The sequence below is a fragment of the Silurus aristotelis genome (assembly GCF_946808225.1).
Source record: "Silurus aristotelis genome assembly, chromosome: 5".
NCBI classification, from domain to species: domain Eukaryota; kingdom Metazoa; phylum Chordata; class Actinopteri; order Siluriformes; family Siluridae; genus Silurus; species Silurus aristotelis.
Window position 1 is genome coordinate 35,056,512 of NC_139578.1, and position 19,185 is coordinate 35,075,696.

Consider the following 19,185-nt stretch of genomic DNA (forward strand, 5'->3'; position numbering starts at 1 on the left):
ATTATAGCTTTATTCCAAACATGTATTAAATTCATTATGTTCCTAAAGATTCTACAAACAAAACCCCATAATGACAGCGTGGAAGAAGTTTGCTTAACATATTTGCAAATTTATTAAAAATAAACAATCACATGTAGATAAAAGCTTAGCAGGAATTTTATGCAGGTTTCCTACAGGATTTTCAGCTCATTCTCCTGTAGGATACATGCAGGAAGTCTCTGAAAGAATCAGTTGTATGCAGGAATTACGTTCCTGCTGGTCTATTTACAACATTGTGTGCAGGAGAGAGATGTAGGAGTTTAGCATTTTCTTCTGCAGGTGGAAAACTACACAACAAAACTATATATTTTCACATGATACCATTTATTGTATTTATTGGTAGAATTTCTTTACAAATAATAATAGTAAAAGATTAAAGGTGGATACTAGCAGACAACCACCCTGACAGATAAACTACTTATATAAATGAATAGATAAAATACAGAACAGGAAAAGTAATAGTCTGTTGCAGATTCAGGGCACAGAAATCCTCATTTTCTTTCTTTAATAGAATAATTTCTTGCAATAGCTGCGTTTCTCAGCTCGACTCTTCAGCTTGATTGTCCATGACAGCATTCTTTCTGTGAATAACCTAAAGATAGAAATACAATATTGATATCTTAGTGTCATTACTATTTTTTTATTTAAAATATAATGATCTTCTTCTTCTTCTTTCGGCTGCTCCCATTAGGGGTCTCCACAGCGGATCATCCGTCTCCATACCACCCTGTCCTCTACATCTGCCTCTTTTACAGCTTCATGTTCATCACCCTATCAGAAACTCTCTTCACCTCCACTACACTCTTACTGTACTCTTCCTTCAGAATCCCCCCTACACCATTTCTCTTTCCATCCACACCATGATAGAACAGTTTAAACACCTCCAATGTTCCTGCTCTTACTCTCTTTCCACACAACATCTCTACCTTTCTCCTCTCCATCATATCAGCTACCTCTCTCTCTATTTAAAAGATAATGATAATAATCATAAAAGTTGGCAATATAGCTACTTATATATATATATATATATATATATATATATATATATATATATATATATATATATATATATATATATATATATCCATCCATCCATCCATCCATCTTCTCCCGCTTATCCGATGCCGGGTCGCGGGGGCAGCAGTCTAAGCAAAGATGCCCAGACTTCCCTCTCCCTAGACACTTCTTCCAGCTCTTCCGGGGGGACACCAAGGCGTTCCCAGGCCAGCCGGGAGACATAGTCTCTCCAGCGTGTCCTAGGTCTTCCCCGGGGTCTCCTCCCAGTGGGACGCGCCCGGAACACCTTCCCAGGAAGGCGTCCAGGAGGCATCCGGAACAGATGCCCGAGCCACCTCAGCTGACCCCTCTCGATGTGGAGGAGCAGCGGATCTACTCCGAGCTCCTCCCGAGTGACTAAGCTTCTCACCCTATCTCTAAGGGATCGCCCAGCCACCCTGCGGAGGAAGCACATTTCGGCCGCCTGTATCCGGGATCTTGTCCTTTCGGTCATGACCCAGAGCTCATGACCATAGGTGAGAGTAGGAACGTAGATTGACCGGTAAATCGAAAGTTTCGCCTTGCGGCTCAGCTCCTTCTTCACCACGACAGACCGGTACATCGACCGCATTACTGCAGAAGCTGCACCGATCCGTCTGTCAATCTCCCGTTCCACCCTTCCCTCACTCGTGAACAAAACCCCAAGATACTTAAACTCCTCCACTTGCGGCAGGAACTCCCCACCAACCTGAAGTGGGCAAGCCACCCTTTTCCGACTGAGGACCATGGCCTCGGATTTGGAGGTGCTGATTCTCATCCCAGCCGCTTCACACTCGGCTGCAAACCGTCCCAGTGCATGCTGAAGGTCCTGGTCTGATGAAGCCAACACGACAACATCATCTGCAAAGAGCAAAGACGAAATCGTGTCGTCACCAAACCGGACACCCTCCGACCCCTGGCTGCGCCTAGAAATTCTGTCCATAAAAATTATGAACAGAACCGGTGACAAAGGGCAGCCCTGCCGGAGTCCAACATGCACCGGGAACAAGTCTGACTTACTGCCGGCAATGCGAACCAAGCTCCTGCTTCGGTCATACAGGGACCGGACAGCCCTTAGTAAAGGGCCCCCGACCCCATACTCCCGGAGCACCCTCCACAGGCCGCCGCGAGGGACACAGTCGAATGCCTTTTCCAAATCCACAAAGCACATGTGGACTGGTTGGGCAAACTCCCATGAACCCTCCAGCACCCTGTAGAGGGTATAGAGCTGGTCCAGTGTTCCACGGCCTGGACGAAAACCACATTGTTCCTCCTGAATCCGAGGTTCTACTATCGGCCGTATTCTCCTCTCCAGTACCCTGGCATAGACTTTCCCAGGTAGGCTGAGAAGTGTGATCCCCCTATAGTTGGAACACACCCTCCGGTCCCCCTTCTTAAAAAGAGGGACCACCACCCCGGTCTGCCATTCCAGAGGCACTGTCCCCGACCGCCACGCGATGCTGCAGAGGCGTGTCAGCCAAGACAGCCCCACAACATCCAGAGACTTGAGGTACTCAGGGCGGATCTCATCCACCCCCGGTGCCCTGCCACCGAGGAGTTTCTTTACTACCTCGGTGACTTCAGCTTGGGTGATGGACGAGTCCGCCTCTGAGCCCTTAGCCTCTGCTTCCTCAATGGAAGACGTGACGGCGGGATTGAGGAGATCCTCGAAGTATTCCTTCCACCGTCCAACGACATCCCCAGTTGAGGTCAACAGCTCCCCACCTCTACTGTAAACAGCATTGGTGGGGCACTGCTTTCCCCTCCTGAGGCGCCGGACGGTTTGCCAGAATCTCTTCGAGGCCAGCCGATAGTCCTTCTCCATGGCCTCACCGAGCTCCTCCCAGGCCCGAGTTTTTGCCTCGATAACCACCCGGGCTGCAGTTCGCTTGGCCTGCCGGTACCCGTCAGCTGCCTCAGGAGTCCCACAAGCCAACCAGGCCAGGTAGGACTCCTTCTTCAGCTTGACGGCATCCCTTACTTCCGGTTTCCACCACCGGGTTCGGGGATTGCCGCCTCGACAGGCACCGGAGACCTTACTGCCACAGCTCCGAGCGGCCGCTTCGACAATGGAGGTGGAGAACATGGTCCACTCGGACTCAATATCTCCGGCCTCCCTCGGGATCTGGTCAAAGCTCTGCCGGAGGTGGGAGTTGAAGATCTCTCTGACAGGAGGCTCGGCCAAACGTTCCCAGCAGACCCTCACAGTACGCTTGGGTCTGCCGAGTCTGTCCAGCTTCCTCCCCCGCCATCGGATCCAACTCACCACCAGGTGGTGATCAGTTGACAGCTCCGCCCCTCTCTTTACCCGAGTGTCCAAGACATACGGCCGCAGGTCAGATGAAACGACCACAAAGTCGATCATCGACCTGCGGCCTAGGGTGTCCTGGTGCCACGTGTACTGATGGACACCCTTATGCTTGAACATGGTGTTCGTTATGGACAAACTGTAACTAGCACAGAAGTCCAATAACTGAACACCGCTCGGGTTCAGATCAGGGGGGCCGTTCCTCCCAATCACGCCCCTCCAGGTGTCACTGTCGCTGCCCACGTGTGCATTGAAGTCTCCTAGTAGAACGACGGAGTCCCCAGTCGGAGCACTGTCCAGCACCCCTCCCAGAGACCCCAAGAAGGCCGGGTACTCTATACTGCCGTTTGGCCCGTAGGCACACACGACAGTGAGAGACCTATCCCCGACCCGTAGGCGCAGGGAAACGACCCTCTCGTTCACCGGGGTAAACTCCAACACATGGCGGCTGAGCTGGGGGGCTATAAGCAAACCCACACCAGCCCGACGCCTTTCACCATGGGCAGCTCCAGAGTTGTAAAGAGTCCATCCTCTCTCGAGGAGTGTGGTTCCAGAGCCCAGGCCGTGCGTAGAGGTGATCCCGACTATCTCTAGTCGGAACCTCTCAACCTCACGCACAATCTCAGGCTCCTTCCCCGCCAGCGAGGTGACATTCCACGTCCCTAGAGCTAGCTTCCGTGTCCAGGGATCGGGTTGTCGAGGCCTCCACCTTCGACTGCTGCCCGATCCTCTTAGCACCGGCCCCTTACGGTCCCTCCTGCAGGTGGTGAGCCCACTGGAAGGCGGCCCCACGTCGCTCCTTCGGGCTGAGCCCGGCCGGACCCTGTGGGGGAAGGCCCGGCCACCAGGCGCTCGCATACGAGCCCCAACCCCGGGCCTGGCTCCAGGGTGGGGCCCCGGCTGCGCCATACCGGGCGACGTCACGGTCCCTGATGTAGTATCTCTCATAAGGGGTTTTGAACCGCTCTTAGTCTGACCCGTCGCCCAGGACCTGTTTGCCTTGGGAGACCCTACCAGGGGCATATAGCCCCGGACAACATAGCTCCTAGGGTCATTCGAGTACTCAAACCCCTCCACCACGTTAAGGTGGCAGTTCAAGGAGAGGTATATATATATATTCTTGCTTAAATATCTGCTATTCACGGCTGCTCATCAGGGATAAACACACACCATTCACCTTCACTGTTGATTTCTGTAAAGCTGCTTTGAGACAATGTCTGTTGTGAAAATCGCTATACAAATAAACTTGACTTGACTTTTTTTTTATATTAGTAGTTATGTTAAAATATAATAATAATAATAGTTAATGCCCAGTATCTATTACCTAAAGCAAGACTTACCGTAACTTAATGAATTAGCAGTAGCTGCAGGTCAGCGAGGAAATGTCCAGTAGCTAATTAAACTAATATACAGTCATCACGCTAAACCATATAATAGCTGCTACATCTCCATTGTTGTGCAATGAGACGCTTCCTAGCAAAAAATGCAGTTACGTCAAATCCGGTGTTGTAAAATTATGAGATAATAAGTCATAATTATGCGTCATTGACAGTCATTTTTATATCTTCTGCTTCTTCTTCTTCTTCTTTTGGCTGCTCCCATTAGGGGTCGCCACAGCAGATCATCCGTCTCCATACCACCCTGTCCTCTACATCTGCCTCTTTCACACCAACTACCTGCATGTCTTCCCTCACCACATTCATAAACCTCCTCCTTGTTCTTCCTCTTTTCCTCCTTCCTGGTGGCTCCATCCTCAGCATTCCTCTAACAATATAACTCGTGTCCCTCCTCTGCAAATGTCCAAACCATCTCAATCTCACCTCCCTCACCTTGTCTCCAAAACGTCCAACATGCGCTGTCCCTCTAATAAACTCATTTCTAATCCTGTCCATCGTCGTCACTCCCAACGAACATCTCAACATCTTCAGCTCTGCTACCTCCAGCTCTGCTTCCTGTCTTTTACTCAATGCCACTGTCTCTAAACCATACAACATCTCAGGTCTCACCACAGTCCTATAAACTTTCCCTTTCACTCTCACAGATACTCTTCTATCACAAATCACTCCTGTCACTCTTCTCCACCCACTCCACCCTGCCTGCACTCTTTTCTTTACTTCTCTAACACACTCTCCATTACTTTGCACTGTTGACCCCAGGTACCTGAACTCCTCCACCTTCTCCACCTCTTCTCCCTGCAACCGCATCACTCCAGCCGGTTCTGGACAGGTCACATCGCACTTTACAGCCCGTACCAAAACCTGGTGAACGACCACGAGCCATTGTGGCCAGATTTCACTAACATAGCGAATGTCTGGATGTCTTGCGGCGTGCCAAAGAACTGCAGCGAATTCAGTTTCAGGGTCTGAACATTTCTATTTTTCCAGACCATACGGTAAAAACCGCAAAAGCACGGGCTGCCTTTAACGAGGTGCGTCGGCAGCTCCGTGACATTGAAGGTGTGCGGTACGGGTTATTTTATCCAGCGTGGCTACGTATCACACACAACGGTTTGCTTAGGATGGGCTTGTTCTCCGTGTCGTTAGCACATTTATTTGTGTGGGCGGCAATAGGTTTCTTTTTTGGTAGTTTATGTTGCTGTCCCCTGGGGTTATTGTTAGGACAGAGACTCTACTTGTGTGTTGGGTTTGTGTTTGAGTGTCTGATGCGCGCGCACGGGGGTGGGGGGTGATGATCCCCCACCCCCTGGCTTCACAGGTCCTGTTCTCTTTTTTTTGTATAGTTGTTTTTGGATGAATGGCTGACAATAATACAGACTCACGTTTAGCTGGCAGTGGTGCACCGGTCCGGTTCCTTAGCTGGAATATTAGGGGTATGGGTAATCCTATTAAACGGTCTAGGGTTTTTACCCACCTGAAACGCTTACGCGCCGACATAGTATTTTTACAGGAAACACACCTCAGAGTCAGAGATCATCATAGGCTTCACTGTCCTTGGGTGGGTCAAACTTTCCACTCCAATTTCAATTCTAAGGCACGAGGGGTGGCAATCCTAGTGAATAGAAGCATACAGTTTTCACCTACCCATACAATTGCAGATAGGAATGGCAGGTATGTCATTGTGGCTGGTACACTGATGCAGACCAAGGTTCTGCTGGTTAATATTTACGCTCCAAACTTTGATGATCCTGATTTTGCGAATAGGTTACTTGGCAGTCTTCCCGTTATAGATACCCATTTGATAATTTTTGGTGGTGATTTGAATTGTGTTTTGAACCCTGTTTTGGATCGTTCTAGTTTTCGTTCTGTATCCCAATCTGCAATGTCTAAATCATTCTCCGATTTCGCGTCACAAAACGGCTTGGTAGACCCATGGAGATGTCGCAATCGCTGGTTAAAACGAATTTTCATTTTTCTCCCCGGTGCATCATTCATATTCCAGAATTGATTATTTTTTTATTGATAGCCGTCTTAATCGCTCCGTTGTATCTACAGATTATTTGGGCATTGTGATCTCTGATCATGCTCCTCTAGCGTTGGATATCCAATTCTCAACCCTTAGACCTACACAATCTCCCTGGCGGTTTAATTCGCATCTCCTAGCAGACGAGGATTTCTGTGCGTCTATTTCTAAAGCTATTGATGAATTCTTGTTGTTTAATCGTCTTGACTCTACTCCATGCTCATTATTATGGGAGACTTTGAAAGCCTATCTCAGGGGGCAAATCATTTCATTTTCACTCTGCTTTCACATATTGGGAGCACAGAGCTAAACTCTGAAATTTCATCGGCTATCAGCCAACTCGATTAGAGCTACGCGTCCAACCCGTCTCCAGAGCTATACAAACGGCGTGTTGAGTTGCAGGCAGAATTCGATCTCCTCTCCACTAGGGAAACTGAATGCATGTTGTTACGAACTCGTGGATCGTATTATGAATACAGTGACAAACGAAGCAGATTGTTGGCTCATCAGCTGAGACGGCAGGCTGCATCGCGCCTAATACCGCAGATTAATAATGACTCAAATGTCACCGTTACCGATCCCATAGAGGTCAATGCAGTATTAAAGTCATATTACTCTGCTTTTTATAAATCTAAATGCCTTACAGATGGTAAGAGACTGGGTGATTTCCTTCAAGGTGTCAATCTTCCTGTTGTTGATACGGTCTCTGTAAGGGACTTGGACTCTCCACTATCTCTTGACGAAGTCAGAGCTTCAATAAAGGTGATGCAGTCTAATAAAGCCCCAGGCCCAGATGGTTTTCCAGTTGAGTTTTTAAAGAGGTTTATCGATAAATTGGTGCCGCTGCTCCTTGGTGTGTTAAATGAGTCTCTGGGTCGGGGTGTGCTACCACCTACTTTTAATCAGGCCTCAATAGCTCTTCTCTTGAAGAAGGGCAAGGATCCCAACCTGTGCGGGTCATATAGACCGCTGTCGCTGCTGAATGCCGACGTGAAAGTGCTGGCGAAAGTGATCGCATCCCGGTTAGAAAGTGTACTACCACATATCATATCTATGGAGCAGACTGGATTTATAAAAGGGGGACACTAATTTTTTAACACTCGTACACTTTTCAACATAATTTACTCTAAGCAGTCATCTCCTTTGCCGGAGGTGGTAGTCTCATTGGATGCTGAGAAAGCGTTTGATAGAGTCGAGTGGGAATACCTGTTAGCAATATTGAAGAAATTTGGGTTTGGTGATACATTTGTCTCCTGGATCCGCCTCCTTTATAAATCTCTGCAAGCCAGTGTTCGTACAAATAATATTAGCTCTGGTTATTTCAGTCTCGGGCGTGGAACCCGGCAGGGGTGCCCACTGTCACCACTGCTATTCGCCCTTGCCATTGAGCCGTTATCTATTAAACTTAGATCCTCATTAGCCTTTAAGGGTATAACTCGCAAGGGGGCAGAATATAAGGTGTCCTTATTTGTTGTTATATGTGACTGATCCTGCAGCCTCTGTTCCTGTCATTTTATCTATCTTGGGGGATTTTGGCTCTTTCTCGGGATACAAATTGAATTTCGTATTGAAATTGAATTTGAGTGAGTGTTATCCGGTAAACAATACTGTTCTACAACTTCAGCATCTGAATATGCCATTCAAATTCAACTGTTCAGGCTTTAAATACCTTGGTATCACGGTGACCCGTTCCTTACCCAGACTTTTTCATGCCAATCTCGCTCCGCTTGTGGCGGACATGAAGTCGGATTTTCAGAGGTGGAGCAGTCTACCTCTGTCTTTAACAGGAAAAATCAATGCAGTTAAAATTAATGTTCTATTTTTTTCAATCGCTTCCACTATTTTTACCCAAGTATTTGTTTGATTCTTTAAATAGAATCATTCATTCTATCTATTCATGGAATCTATCTATTCATGGAAAAACACCCAGAATCCGTAAGACTTTATTGCAGAGATGTAGGCTCAGTGGTGGGCTTGCTTTGCCCAATTTTCAAATATACTACTGGGCTGCACATATCCAAAAACTGAACTTTTGGTCCAATTCAGCAGAATCCACTTGGTGCAATCTAGAGCTACTGTCTTGTAGATCATCCTCTGTATCTGCTCTGCTTTGCTCACCTTTTCCAGTCAAACCATCTCAATATACTGACAATCCAGTCGTACTGAACACACTTAAGATTTGGTTTCAGTTTAGGCATCACTTTAAATTTAGGGCTTTATCAGCACTGAATCCCTTGAATAGAAATCATTTGTTTCCCCCGTCACTTTTGGATTCAGCTTTCTCGCACAAAAAAGGCATCAAGCAACTTTATAATTTGTACAAAGATGGCGTCTTTAGAAGTTTTGCCAGCCTATCCTTGGAGTATGGGCTGCCTACAGCTCATTTTTTTCGATATCTCCAAGTCCGCAGCTTTGTATCGAAATGCCTCCCCAATTTTCCCTCTGTACCCCCCAAGCAACCTTGGGAGAGTTTAGTCATGTTTACTCCACACCAGCGTAGTTTGATCTCCCGGATATACAGTTTTATTTTATCTCTTAAAAGCTGTAATACAGATAAAACCAGGACTGCATGGGAGGAGGAGTTGGGGCTGCAGTTTGGCGATGAACAGTGGGAGAAGGCCGTAGATAGGATACGGTCTACCACTTCCTGTGCCCGCCTCAGTCTCATTCAGTTTAAGGTTTTGTACAGAATTCATCTTTCCAAATCGAAACAGGCAAAAATCTATCCTGGGTTTGAGGACAGATGTGACAGATGTCATGCCTCCCCCTGTCATTTAAGTCATTCTTTCTGTGCCCGAAATTACATGCATTCTGGACAGGTTTTTTCAGCATTATGTCCTCGATATTTGGAGTGCAGTTGACGCCATGCCCACTGATTGCTATATTTGGGGTTACCAACGAGTCGGTATCACTGAGTTCTGTACACAAATATGTTTTAGCTTTCTCATCTTTATTGGCCAGATGTTGCATACAAGAGGATGTCCTTCCATCTCTCGGTGGTTTAAAGACTTAATGTTTTTTCTTAATTTGGAGAAAATAAAATATACACTGAGGGGTTCTACTGGCACTTTTTTTTGCAAGTGGCAACCTGTTATTTCTTATTTTAGGAGACTACGGGTGCTACCTGCTTAAGGATCTAAATTGGTCAAAATTGGACTGTATGCATGACCTTTATTTTGTTTCTTCAGTTGTTTAAGCAGGGGGATGTGGGGGGTGTGTGCGTGCGCATGTATGTGTCTTTGTCTGGGGGTTTGTTTGTGTTTTGGGGGGTGGGGGTGTTTCTTCTTTGTTTGTTAAAAAAAGGAAAGTTGAGAATTTATGTTTACATTTTTGTATTTGTAATTGTTGATTTTTCAATAAAAAGAATTGAAAGAAAAAAAAAAAAAAGAAAAAAGAAAAACACTAATTGTTTTAATTTATACCTGCCCAGTCACCTGACTATTAAATAATTATTTGGGATGACCAGCTAGCGAGGAATAACTTGTGTGTAAAGCTGTTATTCATGCTAAGGAAGGATTTTTTAATGAAAATAAAGTTGAACATTAAAAAAAAAAAAAAAAAAAAAAGAGAATTACCAACAGATCGAGGGTGAGAGAAGGTTTGTTGCACAGAAACATAAAATATGTTTCAGAAAAATGTTAATGACTTACCATTAGGGCTGGGCGATATGGCCTAAAAAAAAAATCACTTTAACGATTTGTGATTTAAATCGGTTTTTCCCCCCCTGCTTAAAATCAATCTGCATATGACAAAATTTTTTTTTTTAAGTTTTAGCTTTATTAAATAAAGTTTATTTATGCTTATGGGATTATAACCCACTTTGGGTTAAAGTGCAATCAGAAACAACAAGCCAAAAATACAAGCTGGCGCCCTGCCTTTGTAAATTGTGAAAATAGAACGTAACATAACATAAAATGAGCAAACCTACAAAGAAAAATGTTTTATGAGTGTTTAAATGTGGAACATGATTGAAAATGCACCTGAGGTTTTAAGTGATTTTTACCTTTACTTTTCTCCAAAACTCCACAGTAAAATGAGATCAAATTTAAGAGAGTAATAGACAGGGACACTGTAAATAAAAATAATTTGAAAGATTGATCAAACCTATAAAGAAAAATGTTTTATGAGTGTTTGAATGTGGAACATGGTTAAAAATGCAGTGATGCTTGGAGTGATTTTGCCTTTACTTTTCTTAAAAGCTCCACAGTAAAATGACTGTTTATAAGTGTTTGAATATGGTGATTTAAATGCTCTGATTTTTCTGTTTCTTAGCGGAAACGCCGTTCTGAAGCGTCTTTACATGTATTTTGGTCGCTTCCACCACCCGTACGGTAAGTGTACGATCGGACACGCAACACTAAACAAAGTGCGGCTGCTTAACCGTGTATTTTCAACATGCGGCTACTTAACTTTACTTGGGAACGAGTTCTTCTCTGCTCGCTGCAGTGTTGTTTGTGTATCTCAAACGCGCGGGGGAGGGGGGAGGGGGCTAAGTTTGTTCGAAACTATGGGAGCCCAGAGGGGAGCATCAGCGGACATTAATGAGAAAACCGATTTTAATTAAAACAGATCGATGTAAACTACACATTCGAGTTAATCGATAAAATCGATTTATCGCCCAGCCCTACTTACCATACACTCCTTCACAAGGTTTGATGGTCTTCATTCAGGAAGACAGTAAGGGCTTTCAGGATGCATTCACGTTTTTTTCTCGATGGAGACATTCTGAACAATGTAAAATGAGCATAAGTTAGCGCTTTCCTGTACATCTAAAACTTTAAGTAGCATCATACAGATTATCCCACTGTAATGTTTTTACAAAAGTCAAGTTTGTCAATCCTAGCGACTAAGTACAAGACATCCAAAAATGGTCAAAAATCCGGAGAATTTTTCAATTTCTGCTATGGAAAAGATTCACAAAAATTTTTGAGGTCAGAGTTATTCCAATTGTTGCAGGTGCAAAAACACAACTCTGGTGTATACTGTTTCATTATAACAGTCTGGTTCCAAATGAAAAGCCGTGAACTATCCAGGTTGCAGATTCAGTAACACCCTGAAATTGAGTTACGGCACAGAGTTTTTCCAAAACGGGTTCTACTTGGAATAGAAGTCGAGTCCTCGCACTGTGCCTCAGGTGCAGCAAAATGTCACAGTACATGTTGGAATGTTTCTCGCAATGAACCATGGCATATGATGCTACCACCACCATGTTTGACTGTACGCAAGACACAATTTTCTTCGTACTTCTCACCAGGTCGTCGCCACACATGCTGGACCCCATCTGAGCCAGACAAGTTTATCTTAGTCTCATCACAGGACATGGTTCCAGAAATTCATGCTCTTGGACAGGTCGTCTTCAGCAAACTGTTTGTGGGTTTTCTTATGAGCAGCTTCAGAAGAGGCTCCTTCTGGGACAATGGCCCGCAAACCCACTTGTTGCAGTGTGTAGAGTATGGTCTGAGCACTGACAAGTGAAGCTTCTGCTTTTGCAACCTCTAAAGCAATGATGCAGCAATTCAGCACCTGACGCACAGTGCGAGGACTCTACTTCTTTGAGGGAACCTTACGAGGCCTATTTTAAGTAGAACCCCTCTTGGAAAACCTCTGTACTGTAACTTAATTTCAGGCTGTTAACGAATTTTCAGCCTCGGCAACTTTGTGGAAAGCAACAATTCTAGATCTAGATGTGTTCTAGAAATATTACCTCTAGGAATGGCCTACTAATATCCGATCACTGCCGTCCTCCTGCCAGACAAAGACAAACAGCATGGCAAAGATTAATATTACCCTAATAATAAGAATTTTTTGAGTGTGTGGTGCTCTTCCTTGGCATGAAACCATACTGTTGCTCACAGATGGTCACCTCTTCTCTCAGCCTGGCTTCCACTACTCTTTTACCATAACTCCATGGTGTGACTGATCAACTTAATTCCCCTCGTAGTTACTGCAGGTCTGCACATCTCCCTTATGCTTAAAGATCAGTACCAGCACACTCCTTCTCCATTCCTCAGGCATCTTCTCACCTTCCAGAATCTTGTTAAACAATCTGGTTAAAAACTCCACTGCCATCTCTCCTAAACATCTCCATGCTTCGTATGTCATCTGGTCCAACAGACTTTCCACTTCTCATCCTCTTAATCTCTGCTCTCACTTCCTCCTTACTAATCCTATTCACATCCTGCTTCACATCTTCACATCATCCAACCTTCTCTCTCTCTGATTTTCCTCATTCATCAGCTGCTCAAAATACTCCCTCCATCTTCTCAACACACTCTCCTCACTAGTCAACACATTTCCATTTCCATCCTTTACTGCTCTAACTTGCAGTACATCCTTCCCAGCTCGGTTCCTCTGCCTGGCCAATCGCTACAAATCCTTTTTTTCCTTCCTTAGTGTCCAACCTCTCCTACAGCTCCTTATATGCCTTTTCCTTGGCTTTCACCACATCCCTCTTCACCTGCTGCCGCATCTCCTTGTACTCCTGCCTACTTTTCTCATCACTCTGTCGATCCCAATTCTGTTTCTCCAACCTCTTTCTCCTTCTGCTCTCCTGCACTTCCTCATTCCAACACCACGTCTTTTTATCTTCCTTTCTATTTCCATGTCACACCAAGTACTTTTCTAGCTGCCTCCCTCATCACTCCTGCAGTAGTTTCCCAATCATCCGGCACCTCTTCACCACCACCGAGCTCCTGTCTGACCTCTTCCCTGAACCTCACACTACACTCTTCCTCCTTCAGTTTCCACCATCTTATTCTTCTGTCAGTCCTCACTCTCCTCCTCTTCTTCTTCACCTCCAAAACCATCCTACAGACCACCATCCGATGCTGTCTAGCTACACTGTCCTCCGCCAACACCTTACAGTCTCCAATCTCCTTTAGGTTGCATGTCCTACATAGCACATAGTCCACCTGTGTGCACCTTCCTCCACTCTTATACGTCACCCTATGATTCTCTTTCTTCTTAAAATAAGTGTCACCACTGCCATTTCCATCCTTTTAGCAAAATCTACCACCATCTGCCCTTCCACATTCCTCTCCTTTAGGCCATACCTACCCATCACCTCCTCATCACCTCTGTTCCCTTCACCTACATGCCCATTAAAGTCTGCCCCAATCACCAATCGTTCTTTCCTAGGTACACCATCTACCACTTCATCTAATTCACTCCAGAATCTTTCCTTCTCCTCCATCTCACAGCCAACTTGTGGAGCATAAGCACTGATGACATTTATCATCATCCCTTCAACTTCCACCTTCACGATCATCACCCTATCAGAAACTCTCTTCACCTCCACTACACTCTTACTGTACTCTTCCTTCAGAATCACCCCTACACCATTTCTCTTTCCATCCACACCATGATAAAACAGTTTAAACACCTCCAATGTTCCTGCTCTTACTCCCTTTCCACTTGGTCTCCTGAACACACAACATATCTACCTTTCTCCTCTCCATCATATCAGCTCCCTCTCTCCCTTTACCAGTCATAGTACCAACATTTAAAGTACCAACCCGAACCTCCACTCTCCTCCACTTCTCCTTTCCCTGCTGTCTCTGTAGACGTCTTCCTCCTCTCCTTCTCCTCCTTCAGCCAACAGCAGCACAATTTACACCGGTACCCTGTTGGCTAACGATACCTGTGGCGGTCTTTGGTAACCCGGGCCTCGACCGATCCGGTATGAAATTCTCAATCGTGACAGTCATTTTTATCTAATAATAATTTATAATAATTTTAAATATAAAAAGTCCTGATACTATTATTTATTGAACTGATTGGTAGCAGCAGTACCTGTTATATCAAAATTTTTATTTTAATTGGAATAAAAATTGTATGCATAAAACTACTGGAAATGTTATTTTCCAGAATTTATATATCCTATCCTGCCAAATCCAAAATCTGTGGGTCAATTATTTATTTATTTGAAATTATAGAAAAATAACTTTTTAAATACATATTTTTATTCTGAAGGTGAAATAAATCCTGAAAATTCCTGTGCTGTTTGTCCTGCACATACTTCTGTAAAGTGTGCTGAATATTGCAGTATGTTTCTGTTGTACTGAAGCCTAAAATCTGTAGGAATTTCCTTCACATATCGTAAATCTGTCTGGCAGGATTTCATAATTCCTGTAATTTTTTTTATTTTTTGGTTATTTTTGTAAGCATAGTTTTCACAGCCTTTGATATGACACACAGAATTGAGCTCAGGTGCATCCTGTTTCCACTGATCATTTTTTAGATGTTTCTACAACTTGATTAAAGTCCACCTGTGGTAAATTCAGTTGATTGGACATGATTTGGAAAGACACACACTTGTTTATAGAAGGTCCCACAGTTACAGTGCATGCCAGAGCACAAACCAAGTCATGAAGACCAAGGAATTGTCTGTAGACCTCAGAGACAAGATTGTATCGAGGCACAGATCTGGGGAAGGAGACATTTCTGCAGAATTGAAGGTCCCAATGAGCACAGTCACCTCCAACATGTGTAAATGGAAGATGTTTGGAACTACCAGGACTATTTTTAAAACGAAGCTGCTCACCAAACTGAGCGATTAGAGGAAAAGGGCCTTAGTCAGGGAGGTGACCAAGAACCCAATGGTCACTCTGAAAGAGCTCCAGTGTTTCTCTGTGGAGAGGGAAGAACCTTCCAGAAGAACAACCATCTCTGCAGCACTTCACTAATCGGGCCTGTATGGACAGGCAAAAGCCACTCCTCAATAAAAGACACATGACAGCCCACCTGAAGTTTGCCAAAAGGCACATGAAGAACTCTCAGACAATGAGAAACAAAATTCTCTGGCCAGAATGCCGAGCGTCATGTCTGGAGGAAACCAGGCACCTCTAATCACCTGGCCAATACCATCCCTACAGTGAAGCATGGTGGTGGCAGCATAATGCTGCGGGGATGTTTTTTAGCGGCAGGAACTTGGAGACTGGTCAGGATCGAAGGAAAGATGAATGTGGCAATGTACAGAGACGTCTTAGTTGAAAACCTGCTCCAGAACGCTCTGGACCTCAGACTGGGGCAACAGTTCATCTTCCAACAGGACAATGACCCTCAGCACACATCCAAGATAACAAAGGAGTGTCTACAGGACGACTCTGTGAATGTCCCTGAGTGGTCCAGACAGAACCCATCCTTCAACTCCATTGAACTTCTTTCACGTTGTCATAATCGGGTTTTGTTTGTAGAATTTTGAGGAAAAAAAAAACATTTAGTCCATTTTGGAAAAAAGCTGTAACATAACAAAATGTGGAAAAAGTGAGGCACTGTGAATGCTATATATATATATTAGTGTGTATATGTGTGTTCAGGACTGTGTTGATGTTTATTTCTGTGAATTTGTGCCCTCTGTCTGTGTAAAAGAAAATAACTTTATAGAGTTTATAAAAGTTAAAAACCCTGACAGGAGGGGGCGCTGCTACCGCCTTTCCCCCATGCACACACTGAACCATGAAAGCAAATATGTAAGCTGCATCATTCATTAGTTTCCTGCTGTGGATTGTGTTTATTTAGTTTCATAAATGTTCTTCACTGAACTCATTGTGGATCAGCACCTGGATCTGTTCACACATTAAAGCAGGTGTCAGCCTGCATCAGCTTCTCCTACAGGAGATAAAGACCAAGAACACACCTGGACACATCTAACCTTGTTCCTACATTACACTGACTCTGTGTGTGTGTGTGTGTGTGTGTGTGTGTGTGTGTGTGTGTGTGTGTGTGTGTGTGTGTGTGTGTGTGTGTGTGTGTGTGTGTGTGTGTGTGTTCAGGTCTGTTTGTTCTTAACTTTTTTAACTGAATTTGTCTGTGTATAGTATAATACAGATAATTTGTTTATCTCACACACACACACACAGACACACACACACACACACAGAAAGACGTGCTGCACGTGTCATGATGTAACCAGTAACCACAGGCAGCTGTATGTTCCAGAACCTGATTATGTTCTTCCTTCAGGTGCACCATTAATTCCTGTAATTGTGACTTGAGCAGGGGGCGGAGCTTCCTCTTACAGAACCCACGGTTATGGAGGAGCTTTTTATTTGTTCAGGACTGTGCTTCTTTTTGAACATCATGCTAGAACATCCATAGACGTCCTGTACTGTTGTATGTTTCCAATTTTGTGCTAATACTTTTGTGCTAACAGGGAGGAAGCACATATGGGTGTAAAAGTCACAATACTTTTCATCATAAAGTGTATTTATTAATGAGGCTGACAGAAGGAGGTGCTGAGGAACATTACTGGATCAGATAAATTCTTAAGAACTGTTTCACCACAGTGTGTATACACTATACAGTGTTGTGTTGTATATCAAGTTAATGTTCTTGATTCCACCCTAATTATCCTCTCTGTCTGTTTACATTCCTTACTTATCTGGGTTTCTGCTCAGTCCCGATGGTCTTACTATCTCTGACCCTTATAACGTTCCATCTACAGCAACATGCCTGGAGATTCTCTGTTTAAAAAGCATTTTAGATACATGTTTATGTTTTGGTGTATATTATTTGCTCTCTGAATAAACTCTTATTGTGTCCTTGAAATCTGAACCATGTCCTGATTTGTCACTTGGTCCTCCTCATCTTCTGTAAGATCACATCACATGGATTTCTCTAACAGACCCCTGAATCCTGAGGATAGGTTTTAGCGTAAAAGTGTGCTGGATTGACCTCCATGGTGTTCTCCAGACAAAGGTTGGTTTTGTGGGTTATCTCAGGGCAGAAGAGATGTTTTGGACTGAAATGTTTGAGGTTTGTTTAGTGTGGCGAAATCGTGTTGAATGAACTGGTTCATGCCTTGAGAGTTAGGAAGATCCGTATCATAACATATATGTAACATACAAAGATTTATAATAAATACACACACACACACACACACACACACACACACACACACAGAGACGTGCTGCACGTGCCATCACTTAACCACAGGGTTTTGTATATACATGTAGACGTTATTATAAATTTGCAATGTAATGATGGTTCACTCTCTCGCACACGCGCACACACACACACACACACACACACACACACGTGCTTGCATGTGCCATGACGTAACCACAGAGAACCGCATGTTCCAGTACCTGAGTGTGAGCTGCCTTCAAGTGCAACATCCAATCCGGTTCATCTTTTTTTGTTGGATATTAACCATTACCTTCTGTTCTAGAAACACATTTCTGCACCACAGTAACATCTACACCATGTTGTTCTCATAGAAATGTGGCTGAAATCTGCCAATGTGTAATTACAGCGTTATTAACAGTTGTAGGGTTCGTAGTTGTTTGCAGAGTCAGCATGATTTAGCATAAAGCTGGTGTATTGTTAGTGTGAGATTTACACTCGTCTGACTGGAGGAACGCTTTTGTTCACTTTGCATTATTACCTTACACACAGTCCCTGTCGAAATACTTCATTATTTTACTACATAGTATTTATTATATTATGATTATATTTTATATTATATTATTATTTGTGTTAGTGTGAATGAAAAAGTGTGTGATGGGTCGACACATAACGTAACACACACACTTCATCGTTTCACACTCCACAAAATATTTAGTAACAAAAACACATACTTTCATATAAATACACTACTGTTTCATAATCTACAGTTTGTGTGTGGAAACTCTGTGTTTTATAGTGTTTGAGAAACTCCTGCATGTGCCTTTTTATTCTAAACAACAAACTCTATAATGTAATGCCATTGAGATTTTCTTTGACCAAACTAATCTAGAAATGTCCAGATGTTCCACTTTATTATTACTTTAAATCCTCCTCTTCATCCCAGAGCAGTTCAGTAGGTGTAATGACTGGGCAGGTGGTTCCATGATAACAGATACAGAACTCAGATGCTCTTCAGATCATCGTCTTGTTGTACGGTGAAGTCGCTTCCAATGAGCTGCAGTCCAGACGGAACTACATGGTGTTAAATTGTGGAATGGAGACATGTTGGTTCCCTTTCACTTTCCAGAACCTTTCAAAACCTTCTCTGCTCCAAAACAACCCCAAACCATTAATCTTCCACCTCCATGTGTGAGTGTGGGGGTGAGGGAGTCTGATCACATCTTCTCTCATGTTCACTTCTACATTACTGTGTTTCTGTCTTTTGCTAAAGAAACAAAATGAACGTAAAGAACCATGAAAGACTCCACACTATTCTCTGTAATAACCGATGTGATGTTTATATTATTTTCATGCAATAAATAAATCAGATTTCTTTAAACATGGGGTATATGAGGAGAAAGGAGTGTAGGCATGGGTATATAATAAAAAAAATACATGATAAAGGAGTATTATGTGTATTTTGGATGAACTGAATCATGTTTTGGTATAAAATACACCACAGGAAAAATCGGTCTCTTTGTAAACGCCTCCTAATA